Here is a 16413-nt window from a genome sequence, read left to right on the forward strand (position 1 = left end):
GCCGGATTCCTGCGGAGGGGAGGACGTAACTCAAGCCCTGAACCTAAAGTCAGGCTGCAGGCTAGATGCATTGGACAACATCCAAGAACCCAAGCTTCCGAGTTCGGAAACTTCTTGGCCCCTGAGCCTGAGATTGGACGGGGTTCCGGATTTAGTTTCACCCGCCCACCCAAACACAAGCGATCTATCCCAAATCCGGCAAGAGCCCACAGAAACAGTACACCATTACTGGGCCAGATTCCTCCTGGTTATGAACAGGATAAAGGACTGCCGAGAGGAGGACGCGATTACATTCTTCCGCAATAATTGCACGGACAAGGGAATCCTCAACGCCGTAAGTCGTCGTGAAATTACACGCTTCGCTGACTTGGCGTCCATAGTATAAAAGTACTGTGAGATGGAAAGCGCCTGGAAAACCGAAATCAATTTTTGGGACAATCCAGCCCTGAATACAACTCCAGTCCGAAATAAAAGGGTGCATCATCGCCAGGCACCTGAGTTAAATACCAAAAAGCAAAAACCCTCTATAGGGCATGGAACCGTACTGGAGGGATGGCTCAATGGACCCTACGAAATTCATAGTACAGAGGGCGCCACTCCAACTCATAGCCTTAGAGCATGTTGGATACTACGGCAGGTGGCCAAAAGTGGCGAAGAGCTTCTAGCTCCAGAGCATCAGCCCAAGGATACCAGTACGGTATTAACAGTCTTCGAGACGTTCGCATCAAATAATATGCGGAAACGAACACTCCACAGCCTTGCCGAAGTCTACCAAGTAGCAACAATAAACCCATGGAGTGACACGGCTATTACCTTTAATGCTAGTGCCTAACCTAAATTCCGAACAGCCCGAGCACCAGCCGCGCTGGTCCTCAGTCCAATAGTGGACGACTTTCGCCTCACAAAGGTACTCATGGACGGTGGCAGCGGATTGAACCTCATTTACAAGGAAACCCTCTGAAAAATGGAAATAGACTGGAGCCGCATTGAGCGAAGCAGCACAACCTTTAGAGGAATAATCCCCAGTCGGGAAGCATGCTGTACAGGAAAAATCACACTGGATGTGGTATTCGGCACGCCGGATAATTACAGGTCCAAGGAGGTCACGTTTCAAGTGGCCCCGTTCAGCAGCCGATATCACGCTCTATTAAGGCGAGAGGCATTCACAATTTTTCAAGCTATACCCCATTATGGGTACATGAAGCTCAAAATGCCCGGGCCCAACAGAATCATCACTCTTGCTAGTGACCCGGACATAGCATTCCGCGCCGAAAATAAGACAGCCGCACTGGCCCTTGAGGCACTATCTGAAGCCCTAGCGGCCGAAGAACTCACTGCGCTGTGCTCCACGGTGAATAGGGATGATGTGATACTCGATAAGAGATCCAAGTCCACCTCCTTTAAACCAGCGGACGAAATAGTCAAATTCCAAGTCCATCCAACGGAACCTACAAAAACGGCCTCCATTGGGGCACAATTAAACCCTGATGTAGACGCCGCACTACGAGAATTCCTACGCGAAAATTGGGACATTTTTGCCTGGCACCCTTCAGACATGCCAGGAATCCCACGCCGGCTGGCCGAGCATAGCCTAAACATCCTAAAAGGATTCAAGCCAGTCAAACATGCTCTTCAATGTTTCTCCGAACCCAAGAGACAAGCCATGGGAGAGGAGCTAGCCAAATTATTGAAGGCTGGATTCATCAGAGATATAAAACATCCGGACTGGCTAGCAAACCTGGTGATGGTACCAAAGAAGGACAAATCCTGGCGCCTATGCGTCGATTTCAAGGACCTCAACAAGGCTTGCCCAAAGGATCCCTTCCCACTCCCCCACATCGATCAAATTATCGACGCTACCGCAGGACACGATTCATTGTGTTTCCTCGACGCATACTCCGGCTACCACCAAATTAAGATGGCAGAGCGCGACCAGGCCGCAATGGCATTCATCACCCCATACGACCCATTCTGCTTCAACACAATGCCCTTTGGGCTCAAAAACGCCCGCGCAACATATCAGCGCATGATTCAGACATGTCTGGCAAACCAGATCGGCAAAACAGTGGAGGCATACGTAGACGATGTGGTCGTCAAAACCAAGCACGTCGAAACTCTAGTAGATGATTTGAGGCTCATGTTCGATAATCTCCGAACATATGACATTAAGCTTAACCCGGAAAAAATGTGTTTTTGGCATACCAGCCGGAAAGCTCTTGGGCTTCATTGTATCCGGTAGAGGAATTGAAGCAAACCCAGCCAAGATCCGAGCTCTGTCACAATTGGATATCCCAAAGGACCTCAAACAAATACAAAAATTGACGGGATGCGTGGCGGCTCTAAGCCGCTTTATCTCCCGTTTAGGAGAAAAGGCGTTACCTCTTTATCGCCTCCTCCGACGCACCGAACACTTCGAGTGGACGGATGCCGCCATGGTCGGACTCGAAGAAATAAAAGCCATATTGGCAACAAACCCGGTCCTGGCCACGCCCAACATGGGCGAACCAATGCTATTATATATCGCGGCAACTCATCAAGTTGTGAGCGCAGTGCTCGTTGTTGAACGAGAAACGGACGGACACAAGTTCCCCCTTCAAAAACCAGTTTACTACGTGTCCACTGTCCTAACTCCATGCAAGTCACGGTACCTGCATTATCAAAAGATAGCGTACACGGTGTTCATGGCATCCCGGAAGCTGCGACACTACTTTCAAGAGTGTTTGATAACAGTAGCCTCCGAAGTACCTCTTAACGACATTATAAACAACCGCGATGCGACGGTCCAGATTGCCAAATGGGCCATTGAGCTCCTCCCGTTCGACATAACCTATAAGCCACGGCGAGCTATTAAGTCGCAAGTTTTGGCCGACTTCTTCACCGAATGGACTAAAGCCGAACTCCCTAAAGAGTACGGCGCATATTCCAACTGGATAATCCACTTCGACGGCTCCAAAATGTTGGCCGGTCTGGGGGCTGGCGTCATTTTGACGTCCCCAACCGGAGATACGGTTTAATACGTACTCCAGATAATGTATACGGACTCCAACAACGCAGCCGAATACGAGGCCCTTCTACACAGCTTCCAGATGGCAGTCTCCATGGGCATTCAACGCCTAGAGGTGCGCGGGGATTCGAACCTCGTGATATCCCAAATAAATGGAGACTTTGATGCCAAGGATCCGAAAATGGCAGCTTATCGCAACGCCGTCCTAAAAATGTCAGCTCGGTTTGAAGGGCTCGAATTTCACCATATAGCCCGGGATAACAACCAGGCAGCAGACGTATTGGCGCGCATTGGCGCAAAGCGCGATGCCGTCCCTCCCAACATCTTCCTAGAGAGGCAGTTCAAGCCATCCGTACTATGGGAGGGAGAATCCGGAAATAACAACCCGGACCCAACAGCACTGCCTGACGCCGAACATTCTGACACAATTGGTGGTTCTGCCAACGAAGTAACATCTTCAGCCCACGTAATAATGGCAGTCGTTGCCCTGTGGATGGAACCATTCCTAGCCTACCTAACCAGGCAGGAACTTCCCGAGGACCAAAACGAGGCCCGCTGCATAGTGCGGTGATCTAAAGCCTATAAGGTCCATGAGGGAGAGTGTCGGTGTCAAAACCGGCGGATCTCGGGTAGGGGGTCCCGAACTGTGCGTCTAGGCGGATGGTAACAGGAGACGAGGGACACGATGTTTTACCCAGGTTCGGGCCCTCTTGATGGAGGTAAAACCCTACGTCCTGCTTGATTGATATTGATATTGTGGATGTTTACAAGAGTGGATCTACCACGAGATCAAGGAGGCTAAACCCTAGAAGCTAGCCTATGGTATGATTGTAAGGGTTGATGTTGTTCTGTCCTACGGACTAGAGCCATCCGGTTTATATAGACACCGGAGAGGGCTAGGGTTACATAGAGTCGGTTACAATGGTAGGAGATCTACATATCCATATCGCCAAGCTTGCCTTCCACGCCAAGGAAAGTCCCATCCGGACACGGGACGAAGTCTTCAATCTTGTATCTTCATAATCTTGGAGTCAGGTCGAGGATGATAGTCCGGCCGATGATAGTTCAGCCGATGACGGGTATCCGGCTATCCGGACACCCCCTAGTCCAGGACTCCCTCAGTAGCCCCTGAACCAGGCTTCAATGACGATGAGTCCGGCGCGCATATTGTTCGGCATTGCAAGGCGGGTTCCTCCTCCGAATAATTCGTAGAAGGTTGTGAACACCAGGATAGTGTCCGGCTCTGCAAAATAAATTCCACATTCCACCGTAGAGAGAATAATATATACACAAGTTCAATCTGCTGACGTTTTTTGCGGCATGTCGTCACACCACTACCAAGCCGTTACTTAAATCGTTTTTTACTTTACCACCTCAGCGCATTTAGCGAAGCGGTTTCCTTGGCACGTCTTGTCGAAGCAGAGATCGTGTTCCCCCTTAATCCGGGATTCTCATCAATACGGACGTGGGTAACCCAACCGCGCCATTGATGGTGACGCTTGGGAGATAAGCAAGTTTTACCAGGCAGGTGGGGGACGCATAGACTTCGTCCGCCTATATAAGGGATAAGGATTCACCTTTTCACCTACGACTTCTTCCTCCTTTGCTTATCCATCTCCGCGCACTCGAGCTCCAGCGCCCAAGTTTACGCATCTCATCTCAACCTTCTCCGACCATGTTCGGAGCGGGAGGTAAATGGATGACCTCCTCCGTTACGGAGGAGCACATCGAAAGACTGTGCAGCGCCGACTATCTGTCCGGCGACATCGCGCACCGGCTGCCCGACGAGGGGCAGCTCATCCCCACCCCCAGGCCCCATGAGAGCGTCATTTTTCTTCCCCACTTCCTCCGCGGGCTGGGCTTTCCACTTCACCCCTTTGTCCGGGGGCTCATGTTCTACTACGGCCTGGATTTCCATGATCTGGCGCCGAACTTCATCCTCAACATCTCGGAGTTTATCTCGTGTGCGAGGCCTTCCTCTGCATCCAGCCCCACTTCGGCTTGTGGCTCAAGACCTTCAATGTCAAGCCGAAGGTTGTGAAGGGCACTCAAGCGGAGTGCGGAGGCGCCATGTTGGGCAAGATGCCCAACGTCCTTTGGTTCGAAGGGGCCTTCGTGGAATCCGTCAAGGGGTGGCAATCGGGGTGGTTCTATATCACCGAGCCGCGCGACCCTACGTGGGCGGCGGCCCCCGAGTTCAGATCTGGTATCCCTACGCAGCTCACCTCCTGGAAAGAGAAGGGCTTGCTGTGGGGTAGTTCGGAGGAGGTGACGGGACTCCAAGCCTGTATCCAGAAGCTGGTGAAGAAGCTCAGGGTGGTTAACATGGTCCAAGTCATGCTCGTCCGCCGGATTCTCCCATGCCAAGAGCGGGCATTCAATCTGTGGGAGTTCGATCCGGAACAACACCAGGCGTTGAGCGGGCTCTTCGACACGACGTACGAAGGCGCCTGGAGGGTGCTGTTTAAGGGCGCCGAAGCCCCCGCATCCGCGACCGAAGATCGCGGATTTCGCTCGCAGCGCCAAGCTGACGAGGTAAGTGATTCTACCCCTTTACGGGACACTTGCTTTTCATAGTTTGACTCTATGCGGGTTTTAATTTCCCCTTTTCCTTTGACAGGACTGGATGAAGAAGGCGGAGCAGCTCGTCTGCCCGTCTCCCATGCCAGAAAACCCAGTAGACGCCCATCTAGCGAGGCTGCTGGTTCCGGCACCGCACGTGGTGCCGGAGAAGAAGGCCAAGAAGGAGGCCACGGGTACTCGAAAGAGTTCCCGTTTTCAGGTGTCCGACGACTCCGAGGCGGACTCCTCCCCCGAAAACGAGGAGGAGAAAGAAGACTCTTTCCTAGAGGAGGGAGAGAGGAAGAGGAAGGCTTCCCCAATAGGGGAGGCCGAAGGGTCCAAGAGGGGAAGGACTATTCCCCCGGACAGCTCCGCCGACATCAACGTTGGCGAGGAAGAATGGCCTTCAAGGGCCAGGCCTCCGGCGAGATCGTAAGTATCCTGATTTCTGAATGATTTATAATTTTTATTTTGTGTCACATAGTGTCATTCTAATGCCGCATGCTGCCTGTAGTCCGGCCAATGATGATCTCCCCACTTCATCGAGCGGGTCGTTGGCTCCGTCGGATGTAGACTCCATCCCGACCGCCTCCACCCCTCGCGACACCGAGGACGCCGAGGTGGGATCCCAAGAAGGGACCCATCAGGGGGAGGCTCCGGAGGCGCCACAAGGCAGCCTCCCGGACTTTGCGCCGGACTCCACGTCGGAACCCGCAGTGGTTCCGGAGTCCAGCCGGCGGCCCCTTCGCAAGAAGGGCAAGACCGTGACGCCGGCGGCTTCCGTCCAACCGGAGGCGCCGGACAATTTGTTGGAGGCGCTCCAGAGCACTTCCATCGAGGAAGAACACCGCACTATTCAGAAGGTATAGCTCGCCAAGAGCAGGCTGACCGAAGCCTGCGGTAGCCTTCTATCAGGCTTTGAGGTAAGAAGTTAAAAATATGCAATGTAATACCGCATAGACAGTAGCCCCTGATGCTCGGTTCGGTGTTTGGAAAGAAAAGCCGGACTGAGGATCTGAAAAAAAGATAGACGCAGGGTTGCTAAAAAAGTATGTCAATATGGGTTGCAGGCTGCGCTGCTGACCTCTGCCACACTGACTGCGGAGGTCGGTCCTTTGAAGCAGGAGCTCGAGCAGTCCGAGCAAGAGCTCGGCCGTGCCAAGAAGCAGCTCCAGGACAAAGAAGGTGAGTAACACCACTTTGAATAGTTACCTTACAGAAAAGGATTTAGGTTGCAATAAAAGAATAACAAGGATAACATGGGTACTGCAGGGGCCACGAACGAGGTGGCAACCCTGAAGGAGGCCGTGTCCGCGGCCGAACGCAGTGCGACCGCGGAATGGACAGAGCGAGAAAAGCAGGAGGCGCAGGTGGCGGCGGTTCGGCAAGAGCTCCAGGCTCTCATGGAAAAGCATGAGAGTTTGGAGCGTGACTCAAAGACTCGAAAGTCCGAGCTTGCCTCGGCTCTCGAAAGTTCCAAAGCCGCCAAGGCCGAGGCCCATAAGTCCTTTCAGGAGATTGAGTCGGTGAAGAAGATAGCGGCGGGTAAGGCATTTTTCATGCAAAGCAAGCATGTGAATGTAAATTACGTGTTACTTACCGAATTTGGAGCTCTCCAGGGGCGTTTGCAGATCTGCCTCGCAGCGTGTCTGATGCTGCCGCATTCTACCGAGCCAAGGAGGGGAGCTCGACGGAGAAGGTCTTCTGGTCTCAGTATGCTGAGGCCGGCCATCCGGTGCCCCGTAGCGACCAGCTGAAGCAGCTGGTCGAGCTCCACAAGGTAGCCGAGCAGGCCATGAAGGGCCTCATAGTCCGGCTGTGGCCTGGAGAGGCCATGCCTGGGAGCTACTTCGGCCTCGTGCGGCGGTTGGTGGATGCGTGCCCCTGGGTGGAGATTATCAAGCGCTCCGCCTGTATTGAAGGTGCTCGTCGGGCCCTTGCCCGCGCAAAGGTGCATTGGGGCAAGCTGGATGCAGAGAAGCTAATCACTGATGCGCCACCAGCGGGCAAGGAATATCGTACGCCCGAGATGTACTATAGGACTGTCCTGAAGGGTGCTCGCAAGATTGCGGATGAGTGCCCCCGAGATGTAATTATTGAGTAAACTCGCTATGTATTATCATGTGCGCTGAAAAACTTTGTTCATATGCGCTAAGCAACGCTTGTTTAATTTAAAATATTACCTTCTGTGCGGTCGTTTATAAAATCTGAGAGATGGCAAGTCGTTGGCTTCAGCCCCCATGCCACTAGTGCTGGGGTGTTCGTGATAAACTTGAGGACTCTTGTTCCCATTTTTGGGTCCATCTAGGGAGGCGCTCAACACAACGAACAAGGTAACCGGACTTATAATGCTTGAACACTCTTACTTAGCCATAGAATTCTATAATTTTAAATTTCGGCGAAGCCCCTAGTATTCGGAAGACCGAATTCGGGGCGCTATCCACGCCTTCGTCGGACATTATCCGGTACTTTGCTCGAAGCGGCGTGAGTCTTTAAGGACCCGAAAAGACCTCTCGAACAGCGACCAGTCTCTCGCCTTATCATGACAGTCAGTTTTAGCTTTCTCCACTGAGGCGTTAACCCGGCTCAACCGGGGCGCAATCGCAGTGGTTCTCTCAGTGCTACCTTAGCCGATAGAACGGAACGTAAGGTGCCAAACATGGGAGCCGGGCAAACCCAACTATTGACCCAAGACATGATTCGGAGCTGATTCATATAATGCTATAAGTTCGGGGTGCCGCACTTGTGAAAGTGTTCGGACTTTATCACACCATAATGCGGGAAACATAAGCCCTTGGTGTATTTGGCCGTACCAAAATATACGGATGCAACATGTCGTAAATGAACACACATATATATATATATAAAGTAATGCAATTATAGACAAAAAGTGCTGCATTTTATTAAAGAGGATCTGCTATGAGTGCGGAATGATACAAATAGTGTGGAAAGCAAGGGATTGGATGAATTAAAGGCGTGTCCCTCCAGGGGTAGGCCGCGGAATGGTGTATTTAACAAATTTAATGCTCGTAATGGAGACCACCTGAGTGTTCGTCGCAGCCTTCGTCCCTCCCTAGCTGTTGCATCATGAGTTCGGCAGGTTCGCCACCGGACAGAGTCCTGTAAAAAGAGAAGAAATAAAAGGTAAAAAGAGCGACACACTTGGGAGCCCCTGGTGTGGTCGAACCGCACTCTAGGTCTGTTGTGGTCGTGCCTCTACCCTTATGCCCATGGTATCTCCAAGGCGCAATTATGTACGCAGAGAGTTTGTCTTGCAATTGTGCGAGGGCTGGGGTTGAGGCCGCATTGCTACGCGTGCTCGGAACGTACCAGGTGGTCTTGGTTGATGTTGCTTCGGGCGCGTTTGGCTGTGTCCGGTCGTTTAACGTCCGTACTCGAAAATTGCCTTAAAAGGCTGCTCTGTACTTCTGCCGCGAGAGCCGCTGTATGTTCCTCTGTTCGGAGGGAGCGTTCCATGTTTCCATTGACCGTGATGACTCCACGAGGGCCTGTCATCTTGAGCTTAAGGTATGCATAATGCGGCACCGTGTTGAATTTTGCGAACGCGGTTCGTCCTAGCAGAGCGTGATAGCCACTGCGGAACGGGACTATGTCGAAGATTAACTCCTCGCTTCGGAAATTATCCGGGGATCCGAAGACCACTTCCAGTGTGACCGAGCCTGTACAATTGGCCTCAACTCCTAGTATGACGCCTTTGAAGGTCGTCTTTGTAGGTTTAATCCTTGAAGGGTCTATGCCCATCTTGCGCACTGTATCCTGATAAAGCAGGTTCAGGCTACTGCCGCCGTCCATCAGGACTCTCGTGAGGTGAAATCCATCGACGATTGGGTCTAAAACCAATGCGGCAAATCCGCCGTGGCGGATACTGGTCGGATGGTCTCTTCGATCGAAAGTGATCGGGCAAGAGGACCATGGGTTGAATTTTGGGGCGACTGGCTCCATCGCGTATACGTCCCTTAGTGCACGCTTCCGCTCCCTCTTGGGTATATGCGTTGCGTATATCATGTTTACCGTCCGAACTAGAGGGGGGAATCCCTTTTGTCCTCTGTTGTTCGGCGGCCGGGTCTCTTCCTCGTCATCGCTGTGTAGCCCCTTGTCATTGTTTTCGGCAATTAATTTGCCTGCCTGCTTGAATACCCAACAATCTCTGTTGGTGTGGTTAGCTGGCTTTTCGGGGGTTCCATGTATTTGACAAGAGCGGTCGAGTATTCGATCCAAATTGGACGGGCTTGGAGTAGTTCTTTTAAGTGGCTTCTTCCGTTGACCGGGTTTGGAGCCTCGGAATCCGGCGTTGACTGCCGTATCCTCATTGCTGTTGCCGTTAATGCGGCATTTGTTTTTGTTTCGACGCGACCTGCCATTGCGGTCCTTGGTATCCGGACTGCGAGCATTTTTGCTGAGGTTGTTGCTGCGAGCTAGCCAGCTATCCTCTCCCGCACAGAAGCGGGTCATGAGTGATGTGAGGGCTGCCATGGATTTCGGCTTTTCCTGTCCTAGGTGGGGCCAGCCACTCGTCGCGGATGTTATGTTTGAAGGCAGCGAGGGCCTCTGCATCCGGACAGTCGACGATTTGATTTTTCTTTGTTAAGAACCGTGTCCAGAATTGCTTGGCCGATTCGTCTGGCTGCTGGATTATGTGGCTTAGGTCATCTGCGTCCGGTGGTCGCACATACGTGCCCTGGAAGTTGTCAAGGAATGCGGCTTCCAGGTCTTCCCAGCACCCAATTGACTCTGCGGGCAGGCTGTTAAGCCAATGCCGAGCTGGTCCTTTAAGCTTAAGCGGGAGATATTTGATGGCGTGAAGATCGTCACCGCGGGCCATATGTATATGAAGGAGATAATCCTTAATCCAAACCGCGGGGTCTGTTGTGCCATCGTAGGATTCGATGTTAACGGGTTTAAACCCTTCAGGGATTTGATGATCCATTACTTCGTCAGTGAAGCATAGTGGGTGTGCGGCGCCTCTCTATTGAGCAATATCGCGACGTAGCTCTAGAGAGCGTTGTCTGCTGTGTTTGGCCCGGCCGGAGTAGTTGTATCCGGCGCGACGGTATTCATCGTGGGTCTTGGGGCGCCCACGTGATCCATAGATAGATCTGGATTGTCTTGCCTTGTCCTCCAATATATCCCGCAAGTCCGGCGCGTTCCCTCGTGGCTTCGCGCTTTTTGAGCGGTGCCGGGTACGGTTTTGGTGGAGGGCTTACATGCCTCTCTGTCGCGGCCACGAGGTGGTCGGTCTGCCGTATTGTGCGCTGGTGATGCCGGTTTGTATGCTTCCTCCTCTAGTCGGGGGAGCAACTTGCGTTTTGGGTAGCTTTTGGAGGGGCGTTCGAGTTCATACTCTTCGGCCGCAAGGACCTCGGTCCATCTGTCGGCCAGCAGGTCTTGATCAGCTTGAAGCTGTTGCTGCTTTTTCTTTAGACTATTTGCTGTGGCCATTAGCCTGCGTCTAAAACGCTCTTGTTCGACGGGATCCTCAGGCACGACGAATTCGTCGTCGTCGAGGCTTGCCTCATCTCCGGAGGGAGGTATGTAATTATCATCCTCGACCTCTTCGTCTGCCGCCCTCTCGTGAGGGCTTGCTTCTGCCTCCTCCTGCGCTGAATCTTGCTGGAGGGGGTTGTCTTCGGCACTTGCTTCTGCCTCCTTCTGTGCCGGAATCTCCATTCTTGCTGTGGCGGGATTTAGAGCGGCGCCGCTGACGTCGGTGCTTGGGCTGTTTCTTTAAGGAATCGGCCTCCGCTGCTTCTTCGCCATCCCCATCTTTTTGGGTGTCCATCATGTATATGTCATATGACGAGGTGGTCTTCCAGTGTCCTGTAGGCACTGGTTCTTGGTAGTCTCCATCATCGTCGTCCATACCGTCAATGTCTTCGGAGTCGTAGTTGAGTACGTCGGTTAGATCGTCGACGGTGGCTACGAAGTGGGTGGTGGGTGGGCTCTGAATTTCTTCGTCATCCGCGTCCCAACCATCCTGGCCGTAATCCGGCCAGGGCTCTCCGGATAGCGAGAGATGCTTCAGCGAATTTAAGATGTCGCCGAAGGGTGAGTGCTGGAAGATGTCCGAGCGGTGAATTCCATGATCGGCGCCCAATCGGATTTGACTGGCAGGGGCGCAAGAGGTTCGGAGTCCGGCAGGGAGTCCGGCACCTCGGAGTCATGAGTTTTATGCGGGACAAGATCAGTGTTCGGCTCCATCGCCGTGAAAGTTGCAGCTCCCGAGGCGGTGTCCAGCCACCCGTCCTCGATCTGCGCGATCGGCTCCGGACTATAGGTCGGAGCGGATTCATGTGCGGCCTCCAAGGCGCTGTCCGGCGGCAGAGTTAGGTCGTGCCCATCATGACAGTGCGGCGCACTTGGATGCGGCTCAGATCCGTCGAGGATCAAGTCCCCGCAGATATCGGCCGTGAAGTTTAGGCTTCCAAACCTGACCTGACGGCCAGGGGCGTAGCTTTCGATCTGCTCCAGATGGCCAAGCGAGTTGGCCCGCAGTGCGAAGCCGCCGATACGAAGATCTGTCCGGGGAGAAAAGTCTCACCCAGGACTACGTCGTTGTTGATTGAAGAGGCCATCAAGCCTATTGGTGACGACACAGAGGAACTCTCAATGAAAGCACAAATGTCGGTGTCAAAACCGGCGGATCTCGGGTAGGGGGTCCCGAACTGTGCGTCTAGGCGGATGGTAACAGGAGACGAGGGACACGATGTTTTACCCAGGTTCGGGCCCTCTTGATGGAGGTAAAACCCTACGTCCTGCTTGATTGATATTGATATTGTGGATGTTTACAAGAGTGGATCTACCACGAGATCAAGGAGGCTAAACCCTAGAAGCTAGCCTATGGTATGATTGTAAGGGTTGATGTTGTTCTGTCCTACGGACTAGAGCCATCCGGTTTATATAGACACCGGAGAGGGCTAGGGTTACATAGAGTCGGTTACAATGGTACGAGATCTACATATCCGTATCGCCAAGCTTGCCTTCCATGACAAGGAAAGTCCCATCCGGACACGGGACGAAGTCTTCAATCTTGTATCTTCATAATCTTGGAGTCCGGTCGAGGATGATAGTCCGGCCGATGATAGTTCGGCCGATGACGGGTATCCGGCTCTCCGGACACCCCCTAGTCCAGGACTCCCTCAGAGAGCTTTACAAGAAAAGCACAACCGGAGTCCTTCAAAGGTGTATCTCCGAAGAGGAAGGGCGGAACCTTCTGGCTGAAATTCATGCCGGACTCGGCGGGCACCACGCCGCAGCCCGGGCCCTTGTACGCAAGGCCTTCCGTACAGGATTTTATTGGCCGACGGCCCGGGCAGATGCTCAGGACTTAGTCCAATAATGCGTCAGTTGCCAGCTCTTTGCTAATCAAAGCCACATGCCACCCACCGCCCTCAAAACTATACCCATCACCTGGCCCTTCGCGGTCTGGGGTTTTGACATGGTTGGACCCCTTAAAGGAGGAACCCACAAGCAAAAATACCTACTGGTCATGGTGGATAAATTCACCAAATGGATAGAGGCCAAACCTGTTAAGATGGCCGAATCCAGACCGGTGATAGACTTCATATCAGGGGTTGTACACCGTTACAGCGTCACGAACTTTATGGCCGACGAGGTCAAAATCTGGTGCAAAAACATGGGCATCAAGCTCGACTATGCTTCAGTCTATCACCCTCAAACTAATGGTCAAGTCGAGTGAGCAAATGGTCTAATCATGAGCGGCATCAAATCCAGATTAGTGCGGTCCCTCAAGGAATCTAACACACACTGGGTAGAGGAGCTCGACTCCGTACTCTGGGGGCTGCGGACCACTCCAAATCGCATCACCGGATTTACACCATTCTTTATGGTATACGGCGCAGAGGCAGTTCTGCCCTGTGACATAATTCATGAGTCACCTCACGTGCGCATGTACGAAGAAAGAGAAGCCGAGCTCAATCGGCAGGACAGTTTGGACGCATTGGAGGAGGAGCAGGACGTGGCAAAATCCCGTTCCGCATTTTATCAACAACAAGCTCGAAGATATCAAAACAGAGAAGTACGGGCCAAAACTTACAACGCTGGCGAGTTAGTTCTACGCCTGCCGGACAAGAAAAAGGACAAACACAAGCCCAAATGGGAAGGTCCCTTTATCATCGACCAAGTCCTGACCGGTGGTGCGTACCGTCTGCGAGATGCATCGGATAACCGACTCGAGCCGAACCCATGGAACGCAGCCCGTCTCCGAAGATTCTACGCCTAGCGCCGGATTCTGAGTTCGTCTCCTTCCTCCGTCTACATTTTACATATTAGCTGTCTTCTGTTTCTCTCCTTCTCCCTCCTTTTCTATTGCAGCCTTTGAAAGCTTGTTCGCGCATTGTTCGCAAACACTTGACGCGCTATCCGCGCTCATTATACCTGGGGGCTTCTTTAACAGAAGTTTATTTATACGGGCTTCATGCCCAACACATGTGTCACACTTACGCATGTACCTTTTATTCACCATTATATGCATCGATATGACTTAAGTTTTGGCCAAGCTGGGTTGCCTGGCTCCTGTGCTTACCCCTACGTTCCCGGTTGTTCGGCTAGGCGGTAAAGGGAGCACCTCTGCGATTGTTACTGCCGGGTCAGCCGGATGTGTACCTCAGACTGGGTGAAGCCGAAAGCTAGCATTCTTAAGAGAATATTCGGTCGGTGAACTAAAAGACAATTTTTTACCTATTTATTTATCTGCCCCCAGATGTTTTTCTGCTCTTTTTGCAGTCCGGACATGCACTTTAGGGCATGCCTCCCAGGGAAAGGAACCCCTAACGGAACTATTCTCCCTGGAAGATGTTTCTTACTAACCATGTAATATAACATAACTAGTTGGGCACTTGTCTGATAAAGCACTAATGACCCCTACGCCTGGTCTCCACACATACCCCGGTTCTTACATAACCATGAGGGTATTCGGACACACTCTGGACTATTGGGTCCTGAGGTTGAAGCAAAAAGGTTCGCTATGACAAACGATCTACAATCCGGCTAGAAGACATTTTACATGTCATCTTTAATTACATAGTCAATCCGACTGATTGTATTCCTCTTCAATGCCATCTAATAGGCTGTCTAGTTTACAGTCTTGCTGGGAATACTTTGCGGCCAACTCTACTTGGCCGTACACTAAGCTCACAGGGATCTCCTTCCCATCGGGCCCCGCAGGTCCGACCTTGGCCATGTGGTTTGGGTCAGCCTTCGTGTACCGCGTCTTCACCATGGCCCAGGCTTCCCTGGCGCCCTGACGGCAGGCCGATATCTTCCATAATCGGAAGCACCGCCGCGCTCCCTGAAGCCTCTTTGCAAGCTCTCCAAGGCCTTCGGGCGGGGAGAGAGATGGCCACAGGGCCTGGGCGACGCCTTTCATCACCTGCCGAACTCGTTCGTGCAGTTGTAAGAGCTCGGGAAGAAGGTCACCCGTAGAACCGGGCATTTCCTCTGCAGGACGGCCTGTGAGCATACCTACAAATATAACTCTGTTAGTCGACTTCCTTGCCGAACCCTTTTTTTCAAAGGTTCGTTCAAGCACTTACTAAAAATGTCACGTCGAAGCCGCCGATTCTCCTTAACGGAGTCAGACAGCTGGGCACGAACATCCTTTAGTTCCTCACCCAGCTGGGTGTTGGCATCTTGGAGATTATTTTTCTCTTGCCTCACCCTTGTAAGCACATTCTCGCCGGCCTTTAACCGGCGCATGAGATGTTGCTTGTCCGGATCTATCCCGGCGCCATCTGCAATATTATTGTCAGACTTCTACACACGCCGCACTTCACAAATTACTTATCTTTTGAAGCATATATTACCAGAGGGGGTCTCTTTGGCTTCCCCCGCTGCGGCTAGTGCGGCCTCAAGTTGGGCCTTGCACTCCTCCAGCTCCTGGGACAGTTGGGTATTCTTTTCTGTAAGATCCTACACAATAAATGATCCTTAAATCAGTTATTCTAACTACTTCAAGTCTCGAGGGCTACTGGCACATATAACTGTCAAATTTTCTCACCCGTATGTCTTTTACATACTGCTCCGTGGCTCTGGCTAGACCATTTTGAGCAGTACAGAGGTGCGCATCTCCCGAATTAAAGGCATCAAATGCCTCTGGGGAGAAACATGCGTCGCGAAGGACTGTCCGGCGACGCCTGTGATTCATGGCACTCTCCACCTCGGAATTGGTGGCAGATAACCTGTCGGCATCCTCTATCGGAGGAGCATCCGACGCACGCCTCGTGTTCGTCTCCGCTTCTGGACCTGGCTTTGGAGCCTGGCGAGCGGAGGATTGATTGGCAACCTCTCCGGATACAGTCCGGCGAGCGCTCTTCTTCCTGAAAAAGCACGAGCGTTAGTATGTCTCCCAGGAATAAAGCCTGGGAGTAAGGTGGCACGCCATACCGTTGCGCCGGAGTTTCGATCCGGACTGCACTTCTTCTTAGCCTACTCGGCCGTGCTGCCCCTTGTTGGCTAGCCGCCGCGGGATCGGCCTTCCGCCTCAAGGGCGCCCCTGCGAAACACCATTGGTATACGGTGATCAAAAATAAGCACGGATGGGTCATTTTCAAAGTATTGGGACTTTGGTCTCAATTACATGTGAGGCTGGAAGTATTCCGGGGTAATCAGCCGTAATGGCGACCAAGGCATTATCGATGCTCAGTTGGTGAAATACACCATCAATCAGCTCCACTGATATGTCCGGATCCTCTTGGGAGGTCGGATCGAGGAACCGTTCCGGATCCTCGGGTTGTGGAGGCGGGCTGTTTATGTCCTTTGCGGCCTGGCGCAGTTCCTGCGCCGAAATCACAAAATGAGATACTTGACTA

Source organism: Triticum aestivum, chromosome 2B (genome assembly GCF_018294505.1).
Source record: "Triticum aestivum cultivar Chinese Spring chromosome 2B, IWGSC CS RefSeq v2.1, whole genome shotgun sequence".
Lineage (NCBI taxonomy): Eukaryota > Viridiplantae > Streptophyta > Magnoliopsida > Poales > Poaceae > Triticum > Triticum aestivum.